Source organism: Pinus tabuliformis, chromosome 6, assembly GCF_031772625.1.
Source record: "Pinus tabuliformis cultivar Carrire ecotype Pingquan chromosome 6, CPIR1, whole genome shotgun sequence".
NCBI lineage: Eukaryota > Viridiplantae > Streptophyta > Pinopsida > Pinales > Pinaceae > Pinus > Pinus tabuliformis.
This window is the reverse complement of record NC_142292.1, coordinates 783,861,140-783,882,947: the sequence shown is the minus strand read 5'-3', so window position 1 is coordinate 783,882,947 and position 21,808 is coordinate 783,861,140. Positions and strand designations below refer to the sequence as shown.

The window sequence follows — 21,808 nt, the reverse complement described above, 5'->3', positions numbered from 1 at the left end:
ACTTAGATTACTGTTATAGTGATGATAGGATTGAGACTCTAATTTTAGATCTCAGATCCTAATATCCAGGGAGTGGTTCAAACCACCCTGATTGTGAGAAAGCCTATATATAATAGGTTGTTCTCCTGATTGTATACAGGGTGTATGTGTGAAGTGCTTTGGCACTCTCTAGGTATCTGGATTCATTTAATTAATAGAACATCGTATTTTATCATAGTCTAACTTATAGACGAAATAATCTTATTCACCAGAATTCACCAAAAATTGGCAATACAATTTCAAGATTTTTTGTTGTTAAACTACATTTTAAATGCATATTGGATTCCACACCCTTGAAAACCCTTGGGGCACTCAAATTATGTAGATTAAACAATTTTAACTCAAGTTTTTAAAAATCTCTGTTGGAATTTGATTAAAATTAACAAGAAAAATAATCATGAAAAAGACTACTTCGTCTATAAATTAGACCACGACATTATTTATTTTATAATATAATATGAATAATTATACATAAAATGTGAATTATTTCTTGCACAATTTTAACTATAACATCTTAATATTGTTTTTCCATTAAACATATACTTTAAACCAACCTAAATACAATTTAATAAGATAAGCAAAATAACAATATATATTATAATGTGAATCGATTTTAACTTTAATACTTATTTTAAAGTAGGATAGTTTTAATGGATATTCACCTTACATATCATTTTATGCCGGCCTTCGCTTCATTTTGATCTTCATAATGAAGCAAATTTGCTTATCCACACCCCACGCAACTCAACGGTTCACCTTTTGATGGAAGTTTGTCCTAGGCATATGAGAAAAGCATGCACAGTTCGCTAATAGTGACTTTTAGAATGCCCTTTTAAGTTTTTGGTATAAGAATTGTTTTTATATTATATAGAATTATAATTTCTTAAGCAATAATCACATAAGATGTTGTGTGTTGCTATAAGTTTAATATATTTTATTTTTGAAATTATGATTTAATCATTAATGTTGATAATATTTTTTAATCCATTTTATTGAAGAATTTGTCTGAAGTTGATGAGACTTTGTTGTTATTTTAATAATATGATGATTTTTTTGTTGGGTTAGTAAAAACATAGAGATACACATGCTTGCCATCTAGTAAACACCGTTGAAAAGAAAAGCATTACCGTGTTAAGAGCTACTACTCTGACGAGGCCCTTCGCCGATCATATGAGCTGAAATTGACTGAAACTAACTGTTCCCTACTCATACGTCCATTTCAATCTTGAATTAGTTACATCAACTTAACACAAAAATTAACAATAGCTTTACCTAATAACCCTAAACTACCTCCTGGAAACTACTCTTCTCACTCGAGGACTAACAAGTGACAACTAACATTCAAACCAAAGGAGAAACCGAACAACAACCACGATCTTGGTTGATTTTCTCAGACTATTTTCTTTTACCAGGTGATTTATGGATTAGGAGATGAGTGACCCATAATGTTTATGGAATATTTATGGTATTAGGTGGATCTTCTTAAAGAAATATTTTTTTTGGCGGGCTAAACCATATAATCTAAAAATGTCCATATCTTCTTCATAGAATAAGACTCAACCAATTGAATTAATTCTCTCTTTTGTTACGCAGATTAACATATCTCAAAAAATAAAATCCAAATAAAAAAAATTAAACCCACTAACTACCACCAAAACAATTATCTATCCTTTATTTATATATATATATATATTTTGCATTTTTTAATGTGATAAGATACTAAAATTAAATTTATACTTGCGATAAATCTGTATAATATTTCAAATTCCCTAATTTAGGTTTCCATGGACTTGTCGACGAAATTGTATCTTCCGCAATCCAGAATTGCAAGAAGAGTCACAGAAAAAGGAGAAAATTCCCCTGTGGCAAGGCGTTTTAATCGATCTTGAAGCCGAGCGCTGGGAAATCAGGACTCCCCGTTGCAGGGCTCTCAGAATTTCTCATTTCAATGGTTCAAATGTAACTCTCTAATTATTGGTCATCCACAAAAACCTGAAAAATTGATTGGATTGATCAGGGATTCTGGCAGGCCGCTTAGAAATCTGCCGAAAAGTGATAACGGCCATGCCTAAACATGAAAAAATGGGCAATCGCGATGAAGAAGAGGGACCTACGGAGGTTCCTCCTCCCAGATGGTTCCGCCACAATTCCCCTGTGACACAGGTGGTCCTGATTGCACTGGTGTGCTTCTGCTGCCCGGGCATGTTCAACGCCCTCTCTGGAATGGGGGGAGGTGGGCAGGAGGACGACCGGGCTGCGAACGACGCCAACACTGCCCTGTCCACGTTTGCAATATTGGCGATATTGGGCGGCGGGATTTACAACCTCCTCGGCCCTCACGTCACGCTCTTCGTAGCGTGCTCCACTTATGTCCTCTATGCCGGTTCGTTTCTCTATTACAATCACCACCACAACGAGACATTTGCTATTATTGCAGGAGCGATTTTGGGAGTGGGAGCAGGATTGCTCTGGGCTGGCCAGGGGTCAATTATGACCTCGTATCCAACTGAGGATAAGAAGGGCAGGTACATTTCTCTGTTCTGGAGTATATTCAATTTGGGAGGAGTCATAGGCGGTTTCATTCCCTTTATATTGAATTATAACAGCACGGCCGGGTCTGTAAGCGATGGAACCTATATAGCCTTCATGTGCTTCATGGCCTTTGGGGCTTTTCTGACGTTGGCTTTGCTTCCACCCAGCAAAGTGGTTAGGGACGATGGTAGCAGGGCTACTGTGATTAAGTACTCTAATGTGAAAACCGAGGCCATGGAGATTCTTAAGCTATTCTCCAACTGGAAGATGCTGCTGCTCGTCCCTGCTTCATGGGCCAGCAACTTCTTTTATCCTTATCAATTCAATAACGTCAATGGAAAGATCTTCACGGTGAGAACCAAAGGATTCAACAATATCTTTTACTGGGGCGCACAGATGATAGGGTCTGTGGCAATTGGATTAGTTCTCGATTTCAGCTTCCAGAACAGGAAGAAAAGGGGGTTTCTGGGCGTGGCCATCGTTGCAATACTGGGGACAGCAACCTGGGGAGGAGGGCTCGCAAATCAACTGAGATATAGCAGAGATAAGCCCTTACCGGAGATCGATTTCAAAGACTCCGGGTCTGCTTTTGCAGGGCCATTTGTTTTATATTTCAGCTATGGATTACTGGACTCCATGTTCCAGACTATCTGTTATTGGACGATTGGAGCTTTGGCAGATGATTCGCAGACTCTGAGCAGATATAGTGGATTCTACAAAGGCGTGCAGAGTGCAGGAGCAGTGGTGGCCTGGCAGATCGACAAGCACAATGTTTCTCTTCTAGGAGAGCTCATAATCAACTGGACTCTGACAACAATCAGCTACCCTCTCTTAATTATTCTTATTGCCTCCGCCGTAAAGGAGAATAATCCTGCAGATAGTAACACTGTAGCTGTTGTTGGTTCAGTATGATGGCAAATTATTTTCAGACAATCATCCAAATTTTTCCATGTCTTTGATTTTATCCAAAGTCGTTTTGGATTTACCGTTTTGCTCTGTTTGTGAAATTACTTTTCCAATAATTCCAAAAAGTGACAGATGATTTATTCACACAGTAAGTTATCCATCCGGATCCGGTTTTGTCGTTGCTATAGTGATACACGTGTTTGAGACATCCTAATTCTACAAAGTGAAATACAACCATAGGTTGCTAATTTTTCAATTCTTATTACAACCCAACACACGTATGCTTTCAAATCGAACCCACAACTTATGGGAGGCCTAAATCTTTTTCCTTTTAACATTAATGCTAAGCTCACTTTCATTATGTAAAAAAAAAAAAAAAAACTTATCTATAATAATAAAATATGATTTAATTTATTCATGTGATATATCTATTAAAAATAAATAGAATTAATATTTATATATGTATTATAGGTTGTTAATTGTTGTGAGTTTTTGGTTAGTTATTTTTAATAAATCTGATCTATTTCTATTAAATCTAGTCTGTGACCTATTTTTATATATATAATCATTGTTTGATCAATAAAATATAGTGAAATTTGTGTTTGCTGTGTAACTATGTTTGTTCTCTTGTTTTTTTAAGTTGATATCTTGTTCTAGCTAAACTCCCTTATTGGAAGGTTAAGAGCATGCAAGAGTCATGATAATTAGTCCTCTGTGAATAAATAGATGTCTGAGAGTAGACAACTTATTGTTTGAGTGATTACTGTGTGTGACTAGGTTGTCATCTTGTTTGTGTTATTCTGGATGATGCATGAGTGAATCTTGTAAGAGATATTTGAGTTGAAAATGCACATTGGGTTGTTGTGACATGTTCTGGGAGCAACACGGGTCATTTTGGAGAATAGTGCACAAAGAAAGTGATTTCAACAAAGGTTGGTTTATTATTTGTCAAGGGAGCTCGTCAGAGAATGGACCCTATTGAACTAATGGTCATCAAGGTGGTGCATAATATTTGCAGTGTCATAGATCTAATAGGATTGATCACATATCTAAGTTGAGTGTGTGTCTAGGATCTATGTCTAGTTTTCTTGTGTGTATCTCCATTTTCTAGATCTAATTCATGCATATCAGATTTGAGTATAAGAATTTTTTGCAACATCTATATTTAGGTTTATTGTGTGGTGTCAGTTGCAATTTTCTTATATTCTATTATGTTATTATTATTATTGAAGTGTGCAAATATAAAACAAAAACCATTCAATAAACATAGTAACATAATTAAATTGGTAGTTCCGAAAATCTCAGGAACACAATGTTGATTTAATTATGACTATAGTATGTTATAAGCTGGTAGCCCTGACTACAGGTTATTTTTTGTGTTTTTGTGAAGAAGAGCTGGTGGTTCATGAAATAACTTGAAGCATTGGTTTCAGTAACATCATTTCTTATGATTGTGTGTTTAAGAAGCCGAGTTATATGATTGAATTTTTAATACATTCTGTATCCATATTGCCTTCCTAGAAACTCATAGATAGTCAAAACCTAAGTATTCTACAAATGGAGGTGCGTCCATAGAATGATCATGTTACTTGACAATTTTTCTTGCAGAAGCCCCGGAAAGCCGAATATATTAATATTGTCAATTGTACAAGTGTGTCAAATATGGTCAAATCGGTTTTAGACTAAATGGGTCAAGTGGTAAGCTCGAAGTTGTAATGGAGAAAGAGCATAATCTATGAGATGTTAGAGGGGTTGAAAGCACTAATGATGACCAAATTAGACAAAGATTAATATTATTATTATATTATTATAATTTGTGATTTTAATATTTGTAATGTAAGCATTAAGGGAGAGACCTAAAATTAATTCGTACATGTGCATTACAAGTAGTTGATTGTTGTGAGAATCTAGGTTAGTTATTTTTAGTAAATCAAATCTACTCCTACTCATCTAATGAATGATATAACCATTGTTTCATGAAAATGAAATATAGTAATACTTGTGCTTGGTGTGTAACTATATTTACTCTATTATTTTTTTAAGTAAAATTTAATAATCTAAAAATTAAATTTGAAATTTTAATTATTTTTAATATTTAGTTAAATTTTACATTTGATTTTTTAAATCATTTAAATTTCTAATCACTTCAGATTTTAATTATTGATTAGATTTAAGATATATTGAATCTAAAGTGAGGGTTATACCTATACCCCTGGGGGCTTATCCTTAGTTAATGTATCTTCCCATCAATTGACCTAGTGTTATAGTGGAGACTTATCTAGCCCAGACTTATCTAACCCTTTCACTATCTTATTGAAGCTTCCTATTTGATGTAACGTTTTATGAATCATGAATGCAAGCTTACCTTCTATCTGGATATGGGTCCTTACATTGTAGTTGCAAGCTCAAGTATTACGATGCTAAACATTATTGATTACTATATTAAAATGTTGTAATATTGTTCAACATAGTTAATATATTATTTATCAATAAAATTAAAATAATTATACTTACTATTAATTTTTTTTGTTGGACTGGTGAGACATATTTGTGGGGTTGAACTTCCAATCACTTAAATACACAAGAGCTTGCCAACATGTTTTTTTTTAATTGTACTACCACCCGAAAACAATTATATATTATTAAATTTAGAATAACTAAATATTATTATTACGAAAATATAAATACTTTAACCATAATTAACATTAAAATTGTAAATATTTATATTTACGTAAATTTAATTTATAAAATATATATTCTTTTGAAGTTGAATAAGATTATAAATAATAAAAATTTGTTATATATATATAATTCAAATATTTATAAAAAAAATTTGTAATTTTATAAAAATAATATTTTATTTTAAAAAATGATTTAATTAGATGTGTTTATATAGAAAGAGGTGCTATATTCTAGGGTTTGCTATATTCTAGGGTTTCTTATTATAACTATAACGGGTATTTTGAAAATTTAATCAAACATAATAAAAATCATGATTAAATTTATTAACTTGTATTTTATAAATGGAGATTTATAATTATTCACATTATTAAAAAGTATTTTTAGTTAATATCCAATGGTAAGATTTAAATTCTTATATACCTTATTATCATATGTATATATATTTTTAATTAGTGTCCTAAATATATTTGAGTTCATCAACCGCTTAACTTATATGACTAAACTAATTTATTTAAAAAATACTAAATATATATTTTTTATAAATTAATATAATCTAAAACTATAAATTAATTAAACATAACCAGTATAGATCCATTTTAAATATGGATCTAACATGAGTAGAGAGGGATCCAATTTTTTCACGTGCAATTTTTTTCATGAGTCAAAATTATTTAAATGTTTTGTAGAGTTATTTATTATTTATTATTTTTAGATTTTTAAAATTTTTTATTTTGGCTAATATAAGCAAAATTTCAATTTTGATGATAGACAAACATCATTACCTATTTCATTGAGATGTAAAATAAACCTCTGGATGCAATAATATTTTTCATTTCAAATTTATTTAATATTAAAAATCAATTTTAGATTATATTAATTTATTTTATAAATTAATATAATCTAAAACTATAAATTAGTTAAACGTAACTAATATAGATCCATCTTAAATATGGATTTAACAGTGGTAGAGAGGGATCAAATTATTTTTTCACGTGCAATTTTTTTCATGAGTCAAAATTATTTAAATGTTTTGTAGAGTTATTTATTATTTATTATTTTAAAATTTTTTAAATTTTTTATTTTGGCTAATATAAGCAAAATTTCAATTTTGATGATAGACGAACAGCATTACATATTTCACTGAGATGTAAAATAAACCTCTTGATGCAATAATATTTTTCATTTCAAATTTATTTAATATTAAAAATCTAAATGTTTATATATATTGAACTGGCCCACCTAGCTAACATATCAGCACATTAGATTATATTTAAGTTAAGCCTGGGTTTTAATTATGTTTTATGTTAAGCCACGGTTGTGTTAACCTTATTACGTGTCACAACGAACTCGCCCATCTAGCTAACATATTAGCACAATAGATTATATTTAAGTTAAGCCAGGGTTTTATTTATGATTTATATTAAGCCACGGTTGTGTTGACCTTATTACCTGTCACAACAAACTCAAGATTCAGTGTTATTGAAAATCAAGTCTAAAAATAAGCAAGATATTAAAGAGGTGGAGATCAAAACGTCAAGAAATTAGGGGTTGAATATGAAGAGACTTTTTATGATATCATCAAGTTGCATGGCTAAACAGGGACACAAGGAGATGAGACAGAGGGATATGGCGTTTTCCCAATCGAGTAGACACTAATTACTTTATAAATTAATTTGTAAGGAAAACTAATATGCATGTGAGTTGAAATTAATCACAACTAGTAAGTTGTTGGTTAGTATATATAATTGTAAATTGTTAATAAGTTCCGAGAGCGTCGTTTGGGAGGTCACAGGGTCAATTCCCGAAAAGTTCTTGGCGTCAGGTTTTGCATATAGATCGAGGGGTGTCCGCCATAGATTTTCCCGGTGGATATATCGCCACCCGCCCGAGGGGTGTCCGCCCTAAATTTTCCCGTGGATGTATCACCACCCGCTGACCGAAGATATCGGTGAACCACGCCCAAAAAAAATGTAAATTGTTAATAAAAAGGTTTATATAAGGTATATTTAATAAATGACGTGTAAAAAATTTTAAAATATTATTTTAATGCATGCCATTTTTATTTTATAATATATAGCAAATAAAAGTTTTATTATATTAATTGATTAAGGGTGTTTTTTTTAATTTAGATAGGGCTGGTTATTATAGGTTTATTAATTATTTCTTTTTTCAATTTATTTCATTAAAATTTCTTATAGCCAAAAACTATGAAATGTTTAATATTTGTTTTTACAAAATTTTCTAATTTTTTTTTATTGATAAGTTTGTTTATTATTTTAATCTAGTTATATATTAGATAGGCTTAATTGACCCAAAAAAAATTTAAATTTTGTTATCTTCCATTATTGATTTGTTACTGTATGCAATTTTGTTATCTTCCATTATTTATTTGTTACTATATACTAGTATTTTATTTATTGCTAGAGGATTACATGGAATTGTTAGTATTTTATTTATTGTTAGAGGATTACATGGAATTGTTAATTTTCTCTTAATGCTATTATTTTTGCAATATTCAAAAAATTCTTTAAATATTTATTCCCTCCATTATTACTTTACAAAACTTTGTCTATTTGCTAGTTATATTGTAATTTTTATTGATAAATATTGTAGAAGAAAAATGCTATAAATAGATATGCTGATATCCAATCATAATTGGTTTACATATCCACGTCTTACTAAACTTATATTGGGAATGGATTGAAGATAAACCATGTTTGTTCAAAAAGGAATATTTTCTAGGATATCATAGTTTTTTAAATAATAAAGTAAAATAACATGAAATGCACATAATGATAGACCATAAATGTTAGTCTCCATAGTGACACACAATGTAAAGGATATGTGCTTCTGACACACAATGTAAAGGATATGTGCTTCTTGCTACTTCTAGTAAAATTAGAATGTATTTTTCCACTTGAAGAGAAATATTAACTGCAAAGTTGATCCATGCTACTAAATTAGTCCAAAACATTTCCCCTCTTGGAACTTTTTTTTCTTTGACCTAGGTTGTTGCACGTGATGTGACCAACAAAATCCTCGTTGAGTACTGACCCTTATGACAACGCTTATGGAACAGATGAAGTCTCACCCAAGGTACCTATGGGGAGCTGCGAGAACTAGGTTTTTATAGTGGGAAGAGAAATGGGAATCTTTTTGGGTAATTGTCTTGCCTCACATACACTCCAACTTTTATGTACACTCCTTTTATTGTGACTTATGACATATGCGAAGAATTATGAACAAGAAAAATTTAAAGAAAGGGTGCACCGATTAACCTTAAAAAACATTTTATTCATTCACCCATGATTATCACATCTATACACTACTCATTAAGGAAATCATCATGCAATTACAAAACAATAAAGATGCAAAATTTCAACCATTGTTCTTATTACCAAAAAATGAAAAATGCAGTACATATGCCATTGTTATCACCAAAAAATGATCACCTAGCTATTTCTAACTAGATGGATCGAAATACACTATTTAGATTAATTTTACCATGATAAAATCACTTTCACCATGGGAAATAATTTAGTAAACCATTTTTATTAAATTATTTCTAGTTAAAATTAAAAAAAAAAAAAAAAAAACAAAACAAAACAAAACCATGGGAATAATTGAATAAATCATTATTTATTTAATTTTCTGTAGGAATAATTATTAAATCATTGTTTGATCATTATTCATTGTCACATTTGACAAAATCACCTAGTAATAATTAAATAAATCACTATTTATTTATTATTCCTTAATTCTATTATTGGAATTATTGTTAAATCAATATTTAATAATTATTTCAATTTCACACTATTAGTAATACCATTCGTAATCCTAGCGAAATAATTAATAAATTATTTTATTTGTTAATTATTTCTAAATAAAGATATTTGACCATTTTGAATATATTTTCCCTCTCCAAAAAATATAATAAAGTATTCCTAACGGTTAGATCTTGATTTGGTCAATATTATTTTATTATTCTCCATTTTCGAGATTAACTCAATACTTTGTTATAAATAGGAGGGTTTTCCATTCATTCTTCACCATGATCATTATCATCGTCACCATTATCATCTCTTTTCTTTTGAGCTCCCATTTGAGTTCTCCACATTGTTCTGGGTTTTTCACACATTGAGAGAGAGAATCGATTACTGAAGCATCAAGGACATCAAAGGACCATCCCACGGAGGGGGATTTGCAGACCCTTTTTGTAGATCTCCTTCACTAGGTGTTATCAATAAAATATTTATTCATTTTAAAGTCTTTCCATTTGGGTTATTGCATTGGATATATATATATATATATATATATATATATATATATATATATATATATATATATATATATTTGCTTCTTTGGATTATATATGTTATTTTTGTTGTAGGTTTTTCTAGTTTTATTGCAGATCTAAAGCGTAAGCAACCACAAATTGTTGTTAGGGTCATGTGTCACCTAGTGACTTAAGTGAAGTGTTTTTGGTACACCTTCTAAGAAATTTCACACAAACAAATGACGACTTCATTGGTGTAATAAAAATGTTCTTGGGTGATAGAAGTTTGAGTAAATTTCATGGTTTTCTACAACTATTTTTAGCCTCTCAATTTCTATTTATAGTATTATTTCCTTTTTTGTCAAAATTTCAGATTCTGGTGGTTTTCTGGTTCTTTCCGCAGGTCACAGGTACCAACCAAGCAAGAGACAACAAAATCTGTGCAAGATCTGTCGCTTGAGAGTCTCGGGAGAAAAAAAACACTTTTCAACCCTAGATCTACATTCAAGAGCGCACTTTTTGGCCCAAAAATTGTGTTTTCCACTATTCCAGGTCAGTACAAATGTTTTGAAAATTTTTAGATTTTTTTCATATTTGCCAAGAGTGTTGTGTGTAGGTTGGGAACAATACTTTATCTCTATTTTCAGTCTCCCCTATGGCTATATTGTCTTAGTTTTTGTCTTTGAGCAAGGAAAAATCCCCCCTTGGGTTTAGAGTACACCTCCACATTGTTAAGAAGAGATTGACTAAGTGAGGAGTCTAGGGTTTCATCATTTCCAACCATTGATTTTTAGAGTTTGATCCATTTCTTTTCAATACTTTTGGATAGGTTTATTTTACCTTTTATCCCTTTAGATTTTAGGTTATGTCTTCCCCCTTGGATCCTCTTGAGTATCCTAGGTTTTAGAGCTTCATACCTATCCTTTGCAACAATTTTCACCTTTGATTTTTGTTGTTTGTCTGCACCATTTACAAAATATTAATGGTTATAGATATCAATCCCTTTGACATTAGGTATTTTAGGCATTTTATGTGTCTTTGAGTATCTTGTTTTCCCTCTCTTGATTAGTTGCTTGATAACCTTTTTGGGTGGGGTTTTGTGTGCTTCATTGGATGTTTACTTTTTTGTCATTTTCAACATTATTTACATTATTTCAGCACTTCATTTTTAGCAGCACATGGCATCATAAAACATGCTCAATTAACTCATGCACTTGACATATTATTTTCACACACTCACACCCTAAGTGATCATGAGCTTGGTTAACAATGCCAAGCCAAGACTTGAAACACTACACCTTAGTAACTCAACATACATAGATTAAGCCTCCTTGGGCACCAGGGCCAAACAATGTTTGTAGTTTAGGTGTAGGATCAATGGGATAAGCTTCCAGTAACGCCCATCCATCACTTTCATTGAGACATAGAAGTTGACATATTAGGGAGCTTAAAATCCATCACCATCCCATGGTCCAAAGCCAGAGTGCGTTAAAAAACCGATTCAGAGGGGGTTTGAATAAGTCATCATGCGAGCGGTTCTCCTCAAGGCTACCCAACCTGTGGCATGGAATCCCGTGTGTTGGATGACTACCAAGAATCTCAAGACTCAACCACCCCTATGGGACAAAGGTAATCGTAGTGACCAATATTAGGAAAACACCTTATAGGACTGGCTGTGGGAAGCAGTTGGTTCTCTACCCTACCTTTCTCTAGACAACTCTGCTTGCGGGGATGAAATTCTATCAAGTAAGAAGTTCTTTGGAAGGCCATATGAAATAGTAGATTTAGGATTGTTTGAGGATTTAGACCACCTATAGGCTAGAGGTATTTTTCTTTGATAGGACGTGTTTTCTTGTATTAGAGTAACATCATTAATATAGTTACATTATACTTGGCAACACTGCAGCAGGTGTTTGATTGCTATTTGTTTCTATTTTATTCATATCATCACTATTTAGTACTCGGTGTCATCATTGTCTTGACATCATTGCACCTCCTAGGCATTTGTCGCAGAGAATTCGAGGCCTTTGCCCTCGGTTCCCATTAAGACATATTACTCCTCCATGTCGAGTTAGAGTACATCCTCCCAGTCCTCCATTGAGTCATCATTATGATTTTGATTCGACTGATTCTTGTAGTTCTTCCGCTAATTCCACGTTTTCTCAACACAGTACCATCACCATGTTAAGCACCAACGTGGGTGCGGGAAACCAAGGTGGTAACCCAAGTACCAACCAGGGTAACCCCACAAGAAGAACCTCCACTGGTAAGGTCACTCCTCCTCCATTGCTTCCCTTTATGACTAGTTTGAGTTTCCATGATTTCATCCAACTCATTCTCCATGATCCCAATTGGCTAGCTATGCCTACTAAACTTCCTTCAAACATCCCAATGTTTGAAGGTAATCCTGGAGAATATCCCGCAAATCATGTTCGCTCCTTCCACATGTGGTGTTCATCCAATTCTATTACAGAAGACTCAATCTGTCTTCATCTATTACAACACACTCTACTTGGAGCTACCGCTAAGTGGCATGTCTATCAACCCAGAGCCACTCATTCCACTTTTATGACTTTGGACAAAGCTTTTATTTCCTATTTCCAGTTACCTCTCTGTTATGAAATTGGTATTGAACTATTGACTTCTTTCCGTCAAACTTCTACCACCCACCTATCCTACCATGTTCAGGAATGGCGTAGAAGGAGGAGCATATGTAGAGATCCTAAATTTGAAGAGCGTGTCTATATCGATTGATTACTTAGATCACTTTTTGCTCCCATTGCTAAATCTGTCGCATTGCATTTCCCTTGATATGAGGAAGATGCACTCTAGGTAGCCTTGAAATTTGATATGATCTATGCCCAATCAAGTTATGTTTATACCATCATCCCTTATCCACCTCAACATGGTGCTGCTAATGCACTGGGGGCTTCTCATGTCGTGGATGGTATCGTTGGAACCCTTTGACATCCTCAACCATATGCTCCACCTCCGATGAGTTATGGTCAACACTAGGGATGGACCAACTCCTCTTACATTTATCCCTCCCCCAATCTTCCACATGTCAACTCTTATCTAGGTCCTAACACGTCATATGCATATCCCCATCCACATTAACAGATTCCAGGGTCAGTTTTTGCTCCACCTATTTATCCCAATGTTACCCTTATTATCTGTATGCATCGCCTAGTGCTCCAGATCCGTCGGAACCAGCACCCCAGGCCCCCATGCCTCCTTCACCTCTGCCACAACAACAACCTCCTCCATAATGTCAAGTGTATGCTTTCCAAAGCACATCCAATCCCCCAAACCCCAAGAAAAGGAACAAGGGAAAAGGTAACTGAAACTAGTAATCTCAAGGTAATAAGGGTATCCAGGGTCCACCACCTAATGCATCTTATGGACCCCAGCCTAATCCCACAATCTAGCAATAGGGTGGACAACCTAAGAAAAACAAGGGTCTTGGTATGAACAAACCTTGTGCCTGTTGTGACATATATGGCCATCATAATCATGATTGTCCCCTTTTACCTAATATGTGTCAAATATGTGAAGATCAAGTGGCTACTTCTCGAAGACCACAACCCATAGTTCCTCCTCCCTCTCCTGCTTCATCTCAACCTACAATGCTTACCAATCCTTTTCCTCACCAAGGATACCTTGTTACTCAACCTACCTAAGGTCAGGCAGCCTTGCCAGCTCCACCTTCTGGTCACCATGATTATCAGATTCTTATGATGAATTCTGATGAGGTCAATACTGCTTAAGTCAACCTCCAAACTCTATTGTGCCAATGTGAAAAGCCACCCACTAAGTCAGCCATTGAGTCCCGACCTGAAATTTTCATCGAGCCCGCTCCGCATCCAATAACAATGTAAACTTTGAAACGGGAACTGATACTGTTACCCGTTTTGTAGAGGTGGCAAAAAAATGACCCGATTTTCAAAAGTGGTGATGCAGAATACACATGTTTTTTTTAGAACATGGTTTTTGGAACTTTAATTTTTTCATGTGCATTAAGTTTTAGAATGGTAGTGAATGGTAGTGATTTTCATCCTGATTTTAAAAAGTGAGTATTCTGCATCACACCCTTTTTTTAAAAGACCTGTTTTTTGACTTTAAATTTTCTAGTGTGTGAAATGTAAAAAATTATTTTCTAAATTTGATAGTTTTTGAAGTGGTCATTTTATTCATATTTTCTTGTTCTCTATCTTATTTTTTTTGTTTTTTTTTAGTGGGGTTTTTATTGTTTTGCGTTTTTAAATTAGAAAGTCGATAGTTTGAATTTTAGATAATCTACATATTTATACATCCTTAATTCATTTTTCAATCCACATGAAATAATTGTTTCTAAAAAACAACATTTTTTAACAATGGACATAAAAATAACCATTTTTAACATAAATATAACAAAAAAACTAAACGTTTTGATAATTTTTTGCTAGAATTAACATGTCAAAATCACAATTTTTATACAAAAATATTAACTAAAAATGGTCAAATAATAGTTTTTTTTATGAATTTCATGTCAAAAAAATAATAATAACAATTTTTTTTTTTCAAAATATAATAATTAACTAAAAAATCATTGCGAAAATCACAGTTGTGCTCTCCCGCGCCCACCCCTCCACCGCCACCGCCCCCTCCCCGAGTACAGACTCCTCGCTTCCCTCTTTGTTTTTCCACAACCAGAGTTATCCAAACTATTAGTGGTATTTATTATTTTCTTCCCAATATATGTTTATAAACATCTTACCTTTAAGGTCTACCCACCCCTTTGCTTAAGCTTTTTCTTTCTATAAATATAAATAAAATATCTTATTTTTCCTTCATGAGCATGCCCTTCTCTCGCGGGGTGCTTATACTTATCATTTTACCCAAGTCAAAATTTTTCTCCATCTAAGCTTATCATTACACCCAACAAAACCTTTCTCTCCAGTTATGTTTGTTCCCTCGTGGCAATCTTTCTCCCAATTTTTTTTTTTGGAAAAGTACATTTAGACCTAACCACTTAACAAATTCTTGGATAACAATACCACATCACTTATGTAGTATTTCCCATGTCATTTTTAAAGGTAAAAAATATTTATATATTTATATCAAATTTATCTACCTAAGTCAATTTGAGTTAGTCTTGGCCCCACATCCAACATTTCTATTCCAATATTTATGGGAAATATAAAATAAACATTTCTACTCCCATATTTATGGGAAATATAAAATAATAAATCCTGCAATAGCAGTTGCACCAGGGGTATCACAAAGAGAAATGTGCCCTTTCCCGTAGTATTCCAAAAGGAAACCTTGCTATTTAGATAATTCATTACTTGCATTTAATAGCGGAATTGACTTTATTCTGAAGTAATATTTTAGTTTGAATTCAATGAATGATTATTTATTTAAGGAAATTTGTATCTTCGTATTTAGTATGGAATTGGTTAAGTTGTAGGGAATGATTAAGTATTTGTATAAGCCCATATGTGTTAATGTTTTCTAAATTATTGGCAATCCTAATTATGGAACAAATTGCATTAAACATCTAATAAGAGATAACATATAGATTAATTATGAAGTTAGAATATAAAAATATATGAAGTATGGCATACATACAATATTGATATTGTCACAAATCGAGTGTGTATTGTATGGTTATATATTGTGGGTTCACAAATTGAAGTAATTAATATATCGTAAGTATCAATTGCATGAGCCATTAGATTGGGTAGGAAACACGCAAAAGAAAAGCCTTTACGGAAGTTATATTTATGTTAGTCATTAAGTTCATTTTATGGTTGAAGAAGGAGAGTAAGGTAAGGTCATAATAATTATTTGGTATGATGAGATTATTAAATACTTTAAAAACATTGTTATACATGGAGATTTATATCATATTTTAACTAATGTGTTGTCTAGTGAATACTTTATAGTTTCTTAGAGGATTAAAAAAAAAATTAAAGTTTAGTGCCAATACTAGTTACTACAGTAATAGAAATTTTATAATGGACTCCATAGATGTTATGACATGCAAATTAAGAAGCATACACAATGCATGCAGATTTTTGTGGTATTTAACATCATTTGAAAAATATATGTATAAATTGTGAATACGTGTTTAAAGAATATAATAACTAAAATTATTTTTTGAAGTAGAAGGAATATTTGGATTATTGCAGGTTTAGTAGATTAAGTATGTCTTGCTTTAATAATGAATCCAATACCTATTAATAATGAATCCAATACCTATTAATGTATTCTCAATACCTATTAATAATGAATCCAATACCTATTAATGTATTCTCAAGTTAATGTACATATTCTCAAGTTAATGGATTCATTTATATGGATGTCGTATTAGTCTGAAATTTTCCATGCTTCCATACTTTGTCTTTCCACCTCCATTGTCCTCTATTTACTTTTTAATATATTTTAATATATATTGCTGGCAAAGTGTACTTTCTTACTTATAATTTAAGTTACAGAATCTTGATATACTTCAAGACACCGCAGCATACATACGAGAGTTCACATAAATATCCTCTTCTCTGATATGACGACGTATAAATCCACTGTGCAGGGAATTCGGGTTGGTTTTTCAGTGTACGTGCGCTCCACGTTGACCCGAAGACTGGTTCGCTCCCACAGATCAACTTCGCAATAAGTCACTGCCTACGTGCGAAGGTGTGACTGCGGATATGTCGGCCTCGAATGGTTCGCTCCTTCAGCTGAAATGAAGCCATGAAGTCATGTGCTTTCTGATTTTTGGTTTTCAGTTAGTCTCCCTTGCCAGACCCTGTTTTTATGAGGGCGGTACATCAGGATTGAGTCAACTTGAAGGGAGCACGGCCTAATCGCAAGGGTAGATAGGTGGTGTAGTTTTTTTTGGTGTACATTAACTTGAGAATAATGAATCCAATACCTGAAGTGGCTCCCTCTGTTTTCTTTTTGTAACTCCTTCAAACAGATCTGAGAAATAATCCAAGGCACCCATGGCACCTCCCAGTATTCCAACAAAACAATTGTTGTCTAAAGCGAGCGAGTGAATCTGACTGAAGGCAGAAGCAAATGATATTCTGAGCTCTCTCTGTGACTTCAAATTATAGTAAGAGCCTTGCTGTGATTTCACTGTAAAACCACTCCAATAGAATAGTAAGAGCCTTGCTGTGATTTCACTTAAAATAATGCTTACAATAGGTATACGACAGGCGGAGCGTCGATTCCTGGAATCGACGCTCCGCCCCTCGGGCGGGGCCAGGCGGCCGCGCCACCCCCGGGCCGCCCTGCCCCGCCCGAGGGGCGGAGCGTCGATTCCGGGAATCGACGCTCCGCCTGTCGTATACCTATTGTAAGCATTATTTTAATTAGCACGCAAATGTAAATCTCAATTTAATGTACAAACGTGGCAGTGCCTGTCCTATTCCTGAACTCTAGCCATATAATTCCTCAGTCGCCCTACATCTGAGACCTTCACCGGTTGCAACACCAACTTTGATGTGAAGTATGGAAGGTATATCATTTTTTTCCAAAACACAATAATAATGAATTGGAGAAACGGTTAAGTTTGTACAGTTTTTACCTCTCTTCGTCAACCTCGCGCTTCCATTCATATCATATTCTTCAGCGTCAGGTCATTTCATTAAATATTTGTACATCACAGACTTTATAACAACGTAATTGTTAATGTCAAAATCCTATCTATATAGGCCCCTCAATGTAATAATATTTGCCGGTGTCATTACCGACAGCATGCCGCAAAAGTCAAGTAAAACGTCAATCTTCCACGGTGGTCGATTGAATTTCAATTATGTTACGACCATTAAATCTCATACGACACGTTATAAATTGTTTGAATGAATATTTTGCAAAAAAGATGTAGAATTTATTCGTAGTACATTTTTGACATACGTAAGAGTGGACTATACTTTTGTGCTACAGGTGGTTGTGAGAAACCCAAAGGTGACGTGTAAACATATCTCCACGTTGAAACTCAGAGCCCTCTCGCACCTCAGTGATTTCGTTTTCCCTCTCAATCATATCTATATTAATTTGCCTCCGCTTATGCCATTGCTGAGAACAGTGAGAAGCTCCCGGTTGTTCATATGTTCATCTCTCATTTTCTTTAGTATTCAACCTTTCGTTTCCTCTCATTTCAACCAAAGAGCGCATATATTTTTTCATAATAGGATCTTAAAATAATAATAGGAAATTAAAATAATGCTTACAATAGCTATACGACAGGCGGAGCGTCGATTCCCGGAATCGACGCTCCGCCCCTCGGGCGGGGCGGGGCGGCCCGGGGGTGGCGCGGCCGCCCCGCCCCGCCCGAGGGGCGGAGCGTCGATTCCGGGAATCGACGCTCCGCCTGTCGTATACCTTAATGAATACCTATTGTAAGCATTATTTTAATTTAATGATAAGACCACTTCGCCTGCGGATCAGTAGCTAAAGAGCTATCCCCTCTGCAATGCGACTTACATTACCATTCAAGATTAGAGTGTAGTTCTTAACTTATTTTGAATTGACATTTTGTCAAATTGTGAAATGGATAAATTCTTTATCGCAATAAGAATGATTTACATGGAACTGTCATCTTAAAATGCGTTACCAAAGCAGAACATACCAGAAGAGGATACCAAAGCAGAACATACTGGAAGAGGACAGAAATTTCGAGAGGTTTCTTGAGAGAAGTTTCTTGCATATTTGCGTATATAAATATGAGCAGATCCCCAAGCCTCTCAAATCAATTCAGTGACATCAATTTGGAAAGTGTGGAATTGTTCAGAGTGTAAACTCTTCGTGGGAGCTTTACGCAGAGGCGTTTGCGGTTGTTTTTTTATTTTTTAAGGATGAAGAAGGCGCTTGTTTTGTTCTTATTATTTGCAGTAACAACAGTATGTTTGTTCGCCCCAACGTTTGCTCTGATGCCTTTTGCAGGTGGTCGTTACGGCGATGTTTGGGACGCTATGGTGGATCCCTTCAAAGTTCTGGACTCCATTCCCAAAGACATTGAGGCTGTTGCCCTCACACGGGTCGACTGGAAAGAAACCACTGACGCCCACGTCTTCACCGTTGATGTACCAGGGATGAGGAAGGATGAAATCAAGATCGAAGTAGAGGACAACAGGGTTCTGAGAATCAGCGGCGGAAGGAGGCAGAGGAGGAGGGAGATAAATGGCACAGAGTGGAGCGTTCCAGCGGCAAATTCTGGAGGCAATTCAGGCTTCCAGAGAATGTGAATATGGATGCCATCAGAGCCGGCTTGGATAACGGCGTGTTGACGGTGGCCGTGCCGAAGATCAGTGATTTCAAAAGCAAGAACGCCAAGGTTATTGATATCATTGAAAATTCTGAGCAGCCGATTGAAGGCAAGGTTGCGCTGTAGTATTAGGAATAGTTATGATAAAATTAGGTAGCGGCCAAATAGGCTTTCAACTATGTACGATTGAGTTGTATCGAATCTCTTGAAGCATAATACATTTGTGTGATCATGATGTAAAAAAAAAATAAGAATGATTTACATATATTTATGATGAGGCTTTTTATTTTATAATTAAAAATTGGTTTATAGTTTAAAAAGTATGAAAAACAATAATAATAAATTTGTTTTAGGGTGTTAATGGGTGATTTTAGTAATTTAGATATTTTAGGACTATGGCTACTACAAGTCTCAAATGTGTTGATCATTTTAGGACTATGGCTGCTGGTTAGATTGTCTTCCATCACGTTCAATTTTAAGTGGCTTCATTTGTATTTTTCCAGCACCATATATGTGAGGTGGCTAACTATTTGTCACAACTCTCACATGCTTATATTTACTCAGTGGAAGGACAATGGGTTTGCTGCTACTTATCTACTTAATGATGACCATGTGAGTGATATGAGATCAGGATTCACGTTTTTGGCCTATAATAGGTTGTCATTAGATTCTATCTTTGTCATGGTCGCTCAGTCCAGCCACATGCAGTAACACTCAACACGTAACACAACAATGGGTATATATGTGAGGTGGCTAACTATTTGTCACAACTCTCACATGCTTATATATAATTAAAAAGAAATAATAATAATCTAAGTAATATAATTTTATATAATATAAAAAATGAGTATAAATTTATTTTGATTTCAAGTTTATTCACCTGGACGATTAAACTCTGTAACATATGTAGAAATAAAAATGATCTCTTTCTAAATGAATTAAAAACTAATTTGCTTCCTTTATCTAGTATAGACAACATAGAAGACCGCTATCATAATTTTACTACAACCCTGGCATATTCTATTAACAAGTTCTCAATTGAAGTTTCAAATAATAAAAGAAATAGCAAAACCAATCCATGGTATGACAAAGAGTGTAAAAGTGCGAGGAGAGCAATTAAGGAAGCTGTTGATGAATCTCTTAAAATGGACAAGATAAAAATATATAAAGCCCTAACTAAAAGGAAAAAGAGGCAGTACATTCGTCAAAGACAAGGGAATCTCTTACACCTCTCTAAGCTAGCTCCTAAGAAATTTTGGAGGCAAATTCTGACTAGGAAGACTAAAGAGGTGTCTCACCTCCATTCTTGGAATAAGAAGAAGGATTCAGGGGAAGTTGCTAGGGGGATGCATGAGAGAATTCAAATAGGAGGATTCTCATAGATATGATTGCGCTTAGTTAAAAAATAATCGTGCATATTCATTGAACCCTTATGCTTTGGAACAATACAAATATTAGGATTGGATAAGTTCTTTAGTGATGCATACGCCCTTTTGTTGGAAGTCCTCACATGTATAGTGTATTTCAAGACCATATTACACTTCATGGACTCTTAAAGACTATTGTAATATATTGTATTTTATTATATGATACTGTGAAGGATGCCTCTTAGGTCAGCAATGGTCCAAGTAGCATGTTTTTGAAAAATTAATTGTATATATTAAATTTGTTATTTATTATGTGAATGTTTGAGCAACGATATCTATATTTGGTCGAGCTCTATTATTTTGCCTGTACTCCAATTATATATAGTTAGCATTATAGTTTTGATGAAAACTTTAAGGTGACGTTAGGTTGCCTTCGCATCCCCGACTACAGGTTTCGAGGGTGGACGTCAGCTTGTATGTGCGATACAACGGACAGAGAGACAGTACGCGACAGAGAGACTCGGCAAAGTGAAAAGACGCAGACATTCTCCATTGATGGGCACCTTGGGTTTTACCAATTCCACGCATCAAATGACGATCCACATTACCAATTCCACGCAGCGGCACCGCCGGGCCGCCCCGCCCCGGCGGACCGGCGGCGGGTCGATTCCAGTATCAACACTTTCGTTCTGAAGCTATATTTTGCAGGAAAATTTCGTAGAAAATTTCGTAGTCACTGCCATTTTTAAAACA

At 34.2% G+C, this 21,808-nt stretch overlaps 2 pseudogenes; both read left to right on the top strand.

Annotated features, from left to right (window-relative positions):
* The first annotated feature begins 1,774 nt into the window (after positions 1-1,774).
* Positions 1,775-3,621, top strand: LOC149261076 (UNC93-like protein 1 pseudogene; annotated as a pseudogene).
* Positions 3,622-19,018: 15,397 nt separating this feature from the next.
* LOC149261075 (18.1 kDa class I heat shock protein pseudogene) lies at positions 19,019-19,873 on the top strand (annotated as a pseudogene).
* Positions 19,874-21,808: the final 1,935 nt, after the last annotated feature.